Source organism: Carettochelys insculpta, chromosome 30, assembly GCF_033958435.1.
Source record: "Carettochelys insculpta isolate YL-2023 chromosome 30, ASM3395843v1, whole genome shotgun sequence".
Lineage (NCBI taxonomy): Eukaryota > Metazoa > Chordata > Testudines > Carettochelyidae > Carettochelys > Carettochelys insculpta.
This window is the reverse complement of record NC_134166.1, coordinates 9,031,722-9,044,398: the sequence shown is the minus strand read 5'-3', so window position 1 is coordinate 9,044,398 and position 12,677 is coordinate 9,031,722. Positions and strand designations below refer to the sequence as shown.

Below are 12,677 nucleotides of genomic sequence, written 5' to 3'. Positions count from 1 at the left end.
GACAACACAGGTCCAGATGCATCACTGCAGGCTCTAGGGTTACTAGTGCAATAGCCTAGACCCTGTGCAAGCTGCGCTGGGGGTTAAAAAGCAGAGACGGGGGGCACCCAAGAGAAGCTCCAGCGCCCCCGCTGGTGGCGGGGTGCCGGGAAGGTCCCACGCCACAAGCCAAACAGGAAGCGTCTCCTGCCGACAGCTCCCAGCATCAGAGGCACTGGACAAGCTGTTGGTGCAAGGCTGATCGGGGCGGGAGGGTTGGCAGAGACAAAAGGCACAGCCCCCGCTGTCGTTCCCTACTCGGTTGCTTTGTAACACTCAGCCTCGAGGCTCAGCACGGCAGGCAGTCCATAGGACGTACAAAGGGGACCCCTCCCCTCTGGCTGGGGGGGTGAGGTGCAAGGGCAGATGGGGGACACAGAAAGCCTGCAGCGGGGTGGGGGAATGGAACCCCTATAATTTCAAAGGCCAGGCCTGGTGGGGAGCGGAGGACGTGGGGCTGCAAATCTCCCTATGGCAGGGGAGCAGGTCAAGCCAGCTCAGTCCCTGCTACCGCCCCCTCCCCATCCAGTCACTATACCTGCAGCAGGCACCCCATTCCTGCCCACGTAGGGCTGCAGTGGGACCCCAGGCCACGCCCCTAGACCCAGCCTCTGCACACATACTCCTCCCACTAGCTCAACACCCTCCCTGGACCCACGACATCTGCTAGCACCATCGAGCCCCCGCCAGCAGAGCGAAGCAGGACAGCCAGTCCCAGAGCCTGAGCCAGGCCTTCCACCTCCCAGGTTCTAAACTGATTCACTTAGCACCGGAGCTGCGAGCCAGCCCTCCAGCTCCAGGAGGAGAGCGAAGTCTAGTGGGGAGAGCACAGAGGCTGGAAGACAGGATCGGACAAATGGATTTTCCCTTCCTCCCCCAGCACTGCCCTCCTTCGTCACTTTGTGGCCCTGTTCCTGGCAGGCGGAGTTACCAGATACCCTTTTGCCCCAGCAGCTCTCACCCCTGGAGGTTCACACTCGGGTCCCTCATGACACCCTCTGCTCTATTGCTGCCCCGGCCTCTCCTCTATTCCAGGCCTCCCTAGAATGTGCCCTGAGAATAGCCAGCCCTGTTACAATGCACAATATTTGTATTCATTCCCAGTGCAAACCCCAGGGGGCAGGGGGGAGGGAAATCAATGGGTGAAGCTGCTCTCCTCGGGCGCCCCCATCCGCAGCCGCAGAGGCCGCCAGCTCGAAGGCCCATTTGTAATGCGCCTAGCACCTTGCCGTCTCCCAGAAAGGTCACCCTGATAAGGCTGGAAGGGAAAGCCTCATGGGAACCCATGGAGATGGTGGCTCTGGACTCAGACATTTATTTATACTCTGTTTGTTCAAACCACAGCCAGCCGCAGCAGGTGACCAGGGCTGGGAGGGGGGATAATCAATCCACCTCGTTTAATTTGGGGTAGTTTTGTTTTTAAAGGCTTGTAAACATCAGGAAGGAAGCCAAGCAGGGACTGGCCAGGCAGCACCAGTAGGGTGGTGGCAGGGCAGAGGCAACTTTTGTTCTTTTCAAAGCTTCAAGGTGCCAAGACAATTCACTGCCACCCAGGATGGTGTGGGTCGTAACATCCCAGCCAGCAGGGGGCACCCGAGAGCAGCTGGGTCTCTGGGCACCTGTGCAGCGCGGCTGAGTCCTGCTGCGTGCTACACAGTTTGCCACAGCTGACACTGCCACAAAGCCAGTGTGCGATGCATAGCAACCCTACCACGGCAAAGCCACACACAAAGCCCCCAGGCCCGCAAGCGACCCTACAACACCAAACCAGCACCATAGCATCCCGAGCCCATGAACAATCCAGCCATAGCAAACCAGCATCACAGCCCCCAGGCTCAGGAGCAACCCTACAATAACATACGCACATCACAACCCCAGGCCTGCGCGAATACCCTTCTATATCAAGGTGGCATGCACAAGTGAGATGCAGCAGCTGAACCGCTGCCCCCACACTCATTGCAGTCTGGAAACATTAACACAAAGCCAAACCTCAAGGGCCTTTTTGCAGGCAACCCTGCCAGTGACTGGATTTGCCCTGAGCTCACCAAAGACCCTACAATAATGAACAACTGGCCTCAGCATTAGACTCAGCAAAACAAGGCATGCACGCCAGCGTTTCCCAGCTGACCTGCAATAACAAACCAGCCCTTGCATCCTCAGGGTCTAACAATAATTCTCCTGTACCCCAGGCAGCATTTGAAAGAACCCCTACAGTAATAAAGCCAGCAGGTACTGCAGAGCTCTAGGGCAGGGGTCAGCAACCTTTCCAAGTCTGAGTGACAAAATTTGACCTTTTGATCTCTATGTACCAGCTGACTGCCAGTGATACTGTTTAAAGTCACAAAGGCTATGTCTACACTACAGAGTTATTTCAAGACAGCTAAGTCATTTTCAAATACCAGCTGTTGGCATCTACACTGCACACACACTATTTCAAAATAAATTCAAACTCCTGTTCAACTTGTTCATCAATGATCTAGAAAATGAGGTAAGCAGTGAGGTGGCCAAGTTTGCAGATGACACCAAGTTGTTCAGGACAGTCAAAACCAAAAGGGATTGTGAAGAACTACAAAAAGATCTCAGCAAACTGAGTGATTGGGCAGCAAAATGGCAAATGAAATTTAATGTGGGTAAGTGTAAGGTAATGCATGTTGGAAAAAATAACCCAAATTACACGTACAATATGATGGGGTCAAATTTAGCTACAACAGATCAGGAAAGGGATCTTGCAGTTATAGTGGATAGTTCTCTGAAGACATCCACGCAGTGTGCAGTGGCAGTTAGTAAAGCAAATAGGATGTTAGGAATTATTAGAAAAGGGATAGATAATAAGACAAAAGATATCATACTTCCCCTATTTAAAACTATGGTACGCCCACATCTTGAGTACTGCGTGCAGATGTGGTCTCCTCACCTCAAAAAAGATATATTGGCATTAGAAAAGGTTCAGAAAAGGGCAACTAAGATGATTAGGGGTTTGGAACGGGTCCCATATGGGGAGAGGCTAGAGAGACTGGGACTTTTCAGTCTGGAAAAGAGGCGATTGAGGGGCGATATGATAGAGGTATATAAAATCATGAATGGTGTGGAGAAAGTGAATATAGAAAAATTATTTACCTTTTCCCATAATACAAGAACTAGGGGACACCAAATGAAATTGATGGGTAGTAGGTTCAAAACTAATAAAAGGAAATTTTTCTTCACACAGCGCACAGTCAACCTGTGGAACTCCTTGCCCGAGGAGGCTGTGAAGGCCAGGACTCTATTAGGGTTTAAAAAAGAGCTCGATAAATTTTTGCAGGTTAGGTCCATAAATGGCTATTAGCCAGGGGTAAAGTATGGTGCCCTGGCCTTCAGTACAAGGGCAGGAGATGGATGGCCGGAGATAAATCACTTGATCATTGTCTTCTGTTCTCCTTCTCTGGGGCACCTGGCATTGGCCACTGTCAGCAGATGGGATACTGGGCTGGATGGACCTTTGGTCTGACCCAGTATGGCCATTCTTATGTTCTTATGTTCTAGCAGATGCGGTATTTCAAAGTCAGTAACCCTCCTTGCAAGAGGAATCCCTGTTTTGAAATAGGTATTTCAAAATAGGCTGTGTTAAGACACGGAACAGCACTGTTTCGAAATAAGCCATCATGGTGCCCAACAGTACTATTTTGTAATAGCACTGTGCATCTGGAAATGCTATTTTGAAATGCATTTTGTGCGTAGCTGTGTTATTCCAAAATAAGGCTTTCAAAATAGCTGTTCTACAATACCTGTGTAGCGTGACCATAGCCAACTAGCCATACTTACTACAATTTCACTAATAAACAAACAGCGAGGCAGAGCTTTACCATTTAGGGGGTGGTTGGTAGCATTAGCTGGTCTTTTGTTAATCCACAGGCAGCCTGGCTTTGAGCAGGTTCCCACCTGCAGAAGGGAGGAGGGGCGGGGCTGGGCTCCCACCTCACGTGCTGACCTCTGCTTTAGGGAGACCTGGCAGCAACAAACTAGGAGGCACGGCCCTGTACCTTGGTGCCAGCCAACAACATCAAACTGGTATGGAGCGCCACAGTGACTCAGTGCAAATCTCAACTGGAGGCTCTTACAAGCAGCATTCCTGTAGGCTGAGGGCTTGGGCAGCTACCCAGGAGAGTCAAACGCTGCCCATTTGGTTAGCAGAGCGCCCACAGCCACCCACAGCTGGCAGAATGTATTTCTAATGGTGCTGCACATTCACACATGCCTTGGTGCACATCATAAAATGTATTCTACCTATGGATGGAAAAAATTAGAGGGAATCCTGCATAGAAACAAGGACCAGCTCTTTGTTCTATGTTTGTACCGTGCCTACCACCAGGAGATCCTGGCCTGGGGCTCATGGGTGCTACTGTAATACTCCTAATAATGTACAGCACCAAGCTCCACTATTCCATATAAGATGAGTGCTTGGGCGGCTGCCCAGGAGAGAGTCAGGTGCAGCCCAGCTGACCAGCAGAACACCCACAGCTGGCAGCGTGCGTTTCTACTGTTGGGGTCCATCTGCACATAACAAAATGTATTCCGCACATGAACAGAAAAAAATTAGAGGGAACATTGCCTAGCACTGTAGGGTGCAGGTCCACCCCTGGAGAGTTTAGTCACTACCATAATCCACTTAATAGCATTAAAAAAAAGAGAGCGTCTCACACAGTACAGTCCTGGTTCCAGACTGGGGTGACTAGAACAGGGGTGGCCAAGCTGGAGCTCTTCAGCTGCACGTGGCTCTTTGAGCCTGTGAATGTGGCTCCTCAGAGCTGCATGCTGGGACTGCCATGCCTGCTCTGCGCACACGCCCCACTGCTTGGTGAGAGAAGTGCGCGACAGCAGCAGCGACAACTCCAGCAAGTTGCCAGCATGGAATTAGAGGGGTGGGTCTGGGGGGGGGCGCCTGGCTCTAGCAGGGGGCCTTTATTTAGAGCAGGGAGTTGGGAGTGCCTGGCTCTGCGGAGGGCGTTGAGCCACATATTTCTCTCTCTGTCACACACACGCACACACTATTTATTTGTGTATCTATAAAATATAAAGTATAAATAAAATATATTATGTGGCTCTTTGTACTCTATTCACTGCTATTTTGGCTCTTTGTCTTAAACTGGTTGGCCACCCTGGCCTAGAAGCTACCACAGGACACCAAATAAGTAATCGTTCATAAAAGCTGGTGTGTCGTGCACTGCAGGGCAGTCAGGGGCAGTCCTGCCGAGACAACCCAGCACAGAGAGTCCCAGCACCACCAGTGTCAGCCAGTGCTTGAATTCACAGGCATGTGGTACAGCCGTCACATACCACCGTACAATAACAAGCCAGCACGTAAACAAGAGACACCATAGCGCGATCATTTCAGCGTGACTGGTTCCAAGCCTGAGACACCAGTTGCCATAATTAACAGCCAAAGGGAAATATCTATAATATATATTAGCAATAGATTTTGTGCCAGGAGGAGGAACTGACCCAGACTTTTCCAGAGGAAGAACGGAGTCTCGTGAATGGAAATCTCCACTTGGCTCTTTCCATCCTTGAGCTCCAAGTGGCAGGCGATCTGAATCTGCAATGGGCACCTGCGGGCGTGAAGGCCAGGCTTGGTAATGGACCAAAAAGGTGGAAGGACTGAATGGAACAAATGTGAAAGGACAGCGGGTCAATTTCTCCCGTGATTCCTTGGTTTGGAAGTTGCAGTTACCTTGGGGAGGGGGAGGAGATGGACAGACACCCCTCCCTCTGCAGGGCAGGGAGGAACTGGATTTCTGGCTTCCCAACACATTTCACTGTCTCATTAGCATGCTGATAATCACCACTCGCAAGAGACACTACAACAAACCGCCAGAACACATGGACTTGCCAGGTACATTGGGGCTTGGATGCACCCTCCACCTTAGGGAGAAGTTTCCTGCCACACCACATATCAGATTGATAACTCCTGACCATGCCCCTGCCCCCACCGGGCAGGCTCCTTGCACCCCTCCCCCCCTCAATCCCTGCAGCCCCAGCTGAGCCCACTACAGCCAGTGACCAGAACCAGCTGCATCAAACCCTGCAGCCATAGGATAAACCTTCCCCCAGGGAAAGGCCCCTTGTGACGCATCGAAAACCAAGGACACCCTACAAAAACAAACCAGCACCCACGGCCATAGCTTCACAGGCCCTGCAATGACAGGGCAGCGTCCAGCCCCACCAGAACAATAAGCAGTGCTTCAGAAATCGCTCACAAGACATAGACACAGGAGTCAGTTCTTCTCTGACTGATGTGCGGCCACTTCTGGGTCGGAACACAGCTGCTGCTTAACCCTGAAGATACCCAGGATGCGCAAACAGCTGTGGGGTGGATAGAAGAAGATGGAGGGGACGCTTTTCCGCTATCCATCTCCAAATACTTGACACGGGCGGGTATCACTGTGTTCGTTCGCAAGTGGGGAAACTGAGGCACGGAGAAGGCAAATGACTTACCCGAGGCCAGTCAAAGTCAGGAACAGAACTCAGGAGTCCAGCACCTCAACTGCTGCTCTGAACTAACTCCCCCAGATTGGCCCTGCTGGTTCCTCAGCTGCCCCTTTGGGACAGGAAGTGAAAAAAAAAACCCACCATCGCCAACGGCAACCGCAAAGGGGCGGAGGCAGGTGATTCGCATCGGAGAACTGAATTCCCTTTGCTGGAGCAGGAAGGGCTGAGTTTGTGTCATCAGTGGTACAAAGGGCTCTGGAGCGCACGTACCAGGCCCTGTGTTGTCTAGGTGGAGGTGGGGTCCATGCTGCTGGGCCTGATCCTTGGGAAGATGCAAACACGGGGCCAGAGTGCAGGGGAAATGAGCAACTGGGGGGTGTGGGCCCTGTGTGCTGCAGAGACGCTCTGCCCAGGGGCCAAGGAGAACTGGCTGGCCTGAGCACGGGAGACGCAGCCCCCCTCAGCCACCAAGAGAGGGCGCTGGCCGCACCCGTCAGCATGAAACGAGTTTGCTGGGTCTCAGTCCCAGGGTCCAAGGAGCAGCCTGGCCAGGGGATGGCAACTGACACCACCCCATTTGACGCTCCCCTCCTGCCTGGGTGAAAGGTAGGAGGCAGAATCGGTGACAGAGCCTGACTCCCCTCTAGAAAGTGGGTCTATTCAGGGCAGGGCAAGAAAGGCGAGAGCCAGGGACACCCAGAAAGTGTCTAACTGGGGAGGGGACTTCCAGCACTGCCAATCCGGCAGTCACCCCAACTTCGGGGGAGGGGAGGACGTTAAACCAGCTTCTTCTAATCTAATGACAGCTGATTTCCGTAGCGCTAATTGCCAATCAAGAGACTGAACAGCCTCCCTGGCAGGCAGACGGGGCTGCCAAGACAGAATGAGTCTCAGGGGGTCCCTCAGCCAATCCCCCCGCCGGAGCATAACCCCTCGCAGGCGTGGGGGAGGGAGGGGATAGCTCAGGCTTCCCACCCCCAGCATTAATACCCCAGGAGCTGTGACATGGGGGGATGGAGAAGGAAGAAGAGTGGGTTGCAGGGAGCGGTGGCTCTCCGATCGGGGCTAGAATGGCAGCCTCGGCATCCCAGCAGCCTCACCTGCTCCTCCAGAGCCTCTTCCCGGCTTTTATTGTTCATAATAATTAAAGGGAAGTGGGGGGAGGGGAGGAGCTGCTTCCGCGTCCTGAATTTCCAATGAAAGAGAGAGAGATGATCCCTGCAGAGACAGAGAGAGACAATGGACGAGCCAGAATGCAGGGCTGTCATCCCTCCAAGGCCTCACCAGCACATGCGGCACCTCCCAGGCCCCCAGCAATGGAAGGGATGGGGCCGGGTGGGTGGGGCAGTTTTGTGCCTAGGGGACATCAGGACACTTATCTCACGGGTGAGGGAACTATAGCCCCGGGGGCACCACCCAGAGCTGGGAGCCATCTGCCTGCAAGCAAGGGGCAGGGCAGGGCAGGGGATCTATAGGCCAAATGAAACAGATCTGCGCTCCACCCCGTTGCACCTTACACACAGCGGCCCAGGGCACAAGGATTTCCGAGCCCCTCCAATCCCATCACCACAAAGCTACAGCAGCCTCAGCTTTGCCATGGAAGCGGGAAGATTTCCCACTCCTCACCCTCTTAGCCCTTCCCTGAGCTCCTAAATTATCAAGATCCACAGGGCCCTTCCACTGAGGCTAAGCACCCAGTGATGCTCCAGAGCAGCTCTGCCAGTGAGTACTACAGGGCCCATGACATGCTGTGAAGCCACTCCTATTCCCGCCAGCAGAGGGCAGTCACTCCACCAGGTTACAACAAGGCCCAGTGCTCCCCTCTCCAGCGTCTGCTACAATCCATTTCATACCTCCACAGACTAATAGGATTCAGGATCCGTGTAATACAATTCACGGTCGCAGCATAATCTGCTTCCTACTGACACGGCACAAAGCGCCTCAGAACTAGAGCGGCTCTAACTTTCCATTAGGAATAGCAGGGGCTGTTGGAGGCAAGAGAACGGTGCTCAGAGGCCCAAAATGACAGCGGGGCTCCATTGTGTCAGTGCTGCACAGACAGTCGCAGCCCCCCAAAGAGCTCACAGTCCGAACAGCAAAAAGCAAGAGAAACTGAGGCACGGAAAGGGAAAACAACGTATCTAAGGCCACCCACCAGGCGCGGGTAGAACCCCAGCATTCTGAACCCCAAACCAGCAACCGTCCTACAACGCTGTGCTGTGACCAGGGCTGGTCAGGGAGGCTCATAGGGGCCCACAAGACAAGCTCCATCAAGATCAAAACACTTCACAAAAGCAAGTCAATTTCAGGGGAATTTTGCTTCAGAAGGAAACCAGAGGTGGCAGGGGGCCAAGTTTTGACAAGGCTGAAGCATCCGGTTTTAGCATTTTGGAGGCAAAATGTCTTCTCCGGGGTTTCTTCCCAATCGTCGTTGCCAATTTTTAAAAATGTTCTATTCTCCCCTTCCCTTAAACCAGCTGAAGCTGAAACTGAACACATCCACCAACCCAACAGGAATTTTGTTTTCTGAATTTTCCTTGGTGGGGAACTTTGAACTGTCTGGGTTCCATCCAGATTCAGAACCAAACCAACCTCTCCCACATTCACAAAAGGGAACGCCCACCCGTGCACACCCCTCGCCATGAATTTCTCCCCCTTTGGGCTCGCCACCTAGTCCTGGGTTATTCTCCATCAGCACGTGGCTTTGGACAAATCATCTTTGGCCACCAGTCTTGCTCTCAGACAGTTCCCTTTTGCCATTGGAGGCGTGCAGTCGGCCACCTCCGAACTAGAGGCTGTCGCAGATTCCTCCCTGACTGAAAGAATTAAATTCTCAAGGAGAAGGAAGAGGAGCTGGGTCGAAAAGCCACAAAACTTGGACTGCGTGAAGTTTTTTTCCACATCTTTCCAGCTACCAAGCAAATGTCTGTCCAGCCCCTGGGACAGAAATTGTCCTGGTCTGGGACTCCTAGACAGCAGCTGAATACACTTAATACCAATGAAAATGTACAGCACTGGCACAGTGGTACTGTGGTCCACGTCTGCAGGGTCTCACACACTAACACAATCCAGATAGCAAATAACAATAATTGTAGGTTTTTATGCATCACAGTGAAACCTACATGGTGCTTTTGTCTGCGCTTCATGGGCCAAACCTGGGCTGAGCCCAGTGTGGGACACCATGCGTGGGACTGGAGAAGAGGGTGTAACCTCCAGGGCTCAAAAGCTCAAGGAGACTGATTCAGTTCAGCCACCTTATTTTGCAGCCCCACAATGGGAGCTTCTGCGTTCCTTCTCAGTTAGCTCCAAACCCCCTTCAACAGGACTAACTGAGGCAGGAAGCGCACGGTGCTGTACAAACCCAGTCGTAAGAAAATCTCCCCCTTGATGCTCCAGGAATGGCGTTCTCCTCGGAGCACAGCCTCCGAAGCGGACACTGCCTCCGCCAAGTGATTAAGGAAATGAGCGAGGATCTGTTCCAGCCCTCGCCTCCGACACAACAAGCAGGGCCCTTTCTGGAAAGGCTCCATTCCTTCCCCAGGCCCCACTGGCGCATTAGCAATGTCACAGGTGTCATCCCAACAAGGCCTGCCTGCTAGCGCTAGCGTGGCAGCTGGCAGGAGGGGACGCAGGGTCAGAAAGGGTTAAAAAAAACAGAAGAGGCCGTGTTTGTTTTTCCAGGACGTATTTCCACACTCACCATTCAGAGGATCTGAAATTAAATCTGTGCCTGTGGAGAGAGTTTTATTGCGCTGTAGGGCTGCTAATCTGGGAGCAAATCCATAATGCCGGAATCAAGGGGGAAGGGAAACGATTCCATGTTTGATTTCAGGACCCCCAAAATACCATTGGGTTCCCCCTCCACGATGGGGACCAAGGAGACCAGGGCACTAAAGAAATTTCAGCCAAAGCAGTGTTTTGCCTTCCAAAATCTGACACAGCTTTTGCCCAGCCCCCTCCTTTCCCAGAGCAACCCCCCCTACAATGCCTGGGGTGTCATATTCTCAGTTTGTGGGGGGGTGGGGGGACCCAGATTGCTCCGTCCACTGCAACAGCCTGGCAAAAGCCCCACTAGCTGCCCAAGTGGGCGCAGGTCCAAGTCAGGGCGACCGATCAAAATAAACTTGTGCTTGCAAAACAGGAGAGATTTGAATTCCCCTCCCCCTATGCATGGGGGCACAGTTACCAGCCCCCACGCCAAGGTGCTGAACGGCAAAGCCAGGGGCATAAAAATAATAGAGAAATGGCAAACTTTCCAGCCAGCTTCCCCACCAGAAAGCCCGACTTCTGCTGGCCAGCGCTCATGAGGGTGGCCAGGAACCGTGTAGTCACCACAGCTCACAAGAGCTCCCTGTAAATCTGGAGGCTACGTCCTGTTGGGGGGAGCAAGCCCTGTGTAAAGTGGGGTAACCCAGACAGTTAGTGACCGGGGGGGTGGCTGTCTCCTAAAAAAGCACCGTTCCACACAATAGCCCATCTGGTTCTTGCCCAAAGCACTGCACCCCTTGGTCTGGCCAGCTGGCTCGCAAACTCCACCGGGAGCCCAGAGATCATGGACCCCCACATTCAGAGTCACCTAGCGTGGGGAAAAGGGGTGTGCACCCCAAGCACACCCACCCCCCGCGCAGACCCAGCCAGCCCCAGGGGAAGGAGAGAAGCCAGCTCCGCACCTCCGACAGGGGGCAGGCTGCTGGCTGTAGGTCTGGGGCCAGCGGCCGAAGCCCCATCTCCCCACAGAGCTGCGCTCGGTAACACCCTCCCAGCTGGGGGAGCTCTGCCTACCCCCACCCCATTTTCTAAAAACCAAACCGCCCACCCCCACAACAACCCCCCCTTCAGAGCCTCCTTGCCCGGTCTGACCCCCGAACACACAGGGCTGCAGTTTGCAGGGCCACACACCCCTTTGCACAACACACACAGGCTGAGCAACCCACCCCCCCGTGCAACACCTCCCCACCTCTCCCGCTTTGCGCAACACACACAAGCTGAGCAACCCCCCCGTGCAACACCTCCCCCTGCAGCCCCCCGCTTTGCACAACACACGCAAGCTGAGCAACCCCCCCGTGCAACACCTCCCCCTGCCCCCCCCGCTTTGCGCAACACACACAAGCTGAGCAACCCCCCCCGTGCAACACCTCCCCCTGCCCCCCCGCTTTGCGCAACACACACAAGCTGAGCAACCCCCCCCGTGCAACAACTCCCCCTGCCCCCCCCGCTTTGCGCAACACACACAAGCTGAGCAACCCCCCCCGTGCAACAACTCCTCCTGCAGCCTCCTCGCCCCCCCCGGCTGGCCCCACACAACCCCCCTCCCCTCGCAACACACACGGGCTCGGGGAGAAGTTTCACGCCACCCCGCAAGTCCGGACCACGGCCCCCCGCGCTGGCTCCTTGCACGACCCCCGCCCCTTACCTCCGCTCCCCGCAGCTGCAGCTCCGGCTGCGCCCAGCCCAGCAGGGGCCCGATCCCCGGCGCTGGGGGCAGCCCGCGCCCCGCAGCCGAGCTCGAAACCGCCGTCCCTTCGCCCCGGCGGCCGCGGCTGGGGCAGCGGCGGGGGGATAACAAAGCCCTGCATGCCAAGGGCTCGCAGCTCAACGCCCAGCCGGCCCGCCCCCGGCTGCCAGCGCCAATCCCCGGCCTCTCCCCTCCCCCTGCCCAGCCCACGGCCCGGCCCCTGCTCAGCAAGGGGCTGGAGCGGAGCAGGCAGACCATGCCCGGGTAGCAGGCCCGGCCCTCGGGAGCCCCTTGCCCTCCGGACACGGGGAGGGGAAGGGCAGGACAGGCCCAGCAGGGAGGAGAGGGCATGGGGGGGAGCGGGGGAGAAAGGAGCCAGGGGGTCTTTGGGTGAAACCCTCTCCAGAGCCCTCCCTTGCCAGCCGCTCCCGCCAATCCCAGGTCCCTCGTGGGAGCCGGGGGGTGGAAATGTCTTGGGAAGTGGCAATTTCGCCCTAGACTGCGGCTGGGAACTGTGGCCCAGCGTTCCCTGTGCGCTCGGCGCTTGGGCGGCCGCCCAGCAGAGATTCAAATGCCACCTGGCTGATTGGCAGAGGGCCCATCGCCAGCAGCCTGTGTTGCTATGGGTGGTGTGCGTCCGCACAGGCCTCTGTGTGCATAACAAAATTTATTCCACTCGTGCTTGGAAGAAATTGGAGGGAAGCCGGCTGGCAAAGCA

General features: G+C 54.9%; 1 protein-coding gene across 2 annotated transcripts in view; it reads right to left on the bottom strand.

The window, feature by feature from the left end:
• SEMA6C (semaphorin 6C) overlaps window positions 1-12,066 on the bottom strand; it is an 89,155-nt gene extending 77,089 nt beyond the window's left edge. For both annotated transcript variants that reach the window (XM_074980500.1, XM_074980501.1), the window contains exon 1: window positions 11,918-12,066. The gene's annotated coding sequence lies outside the window, so the exon portion shown is untranslated. The remainder of the gene's footprint in view (window positions 1-11,917) is intronic.
• Between the last annotated feature and the right edge of the window lie 611 nt (window positions 12,067-12,677).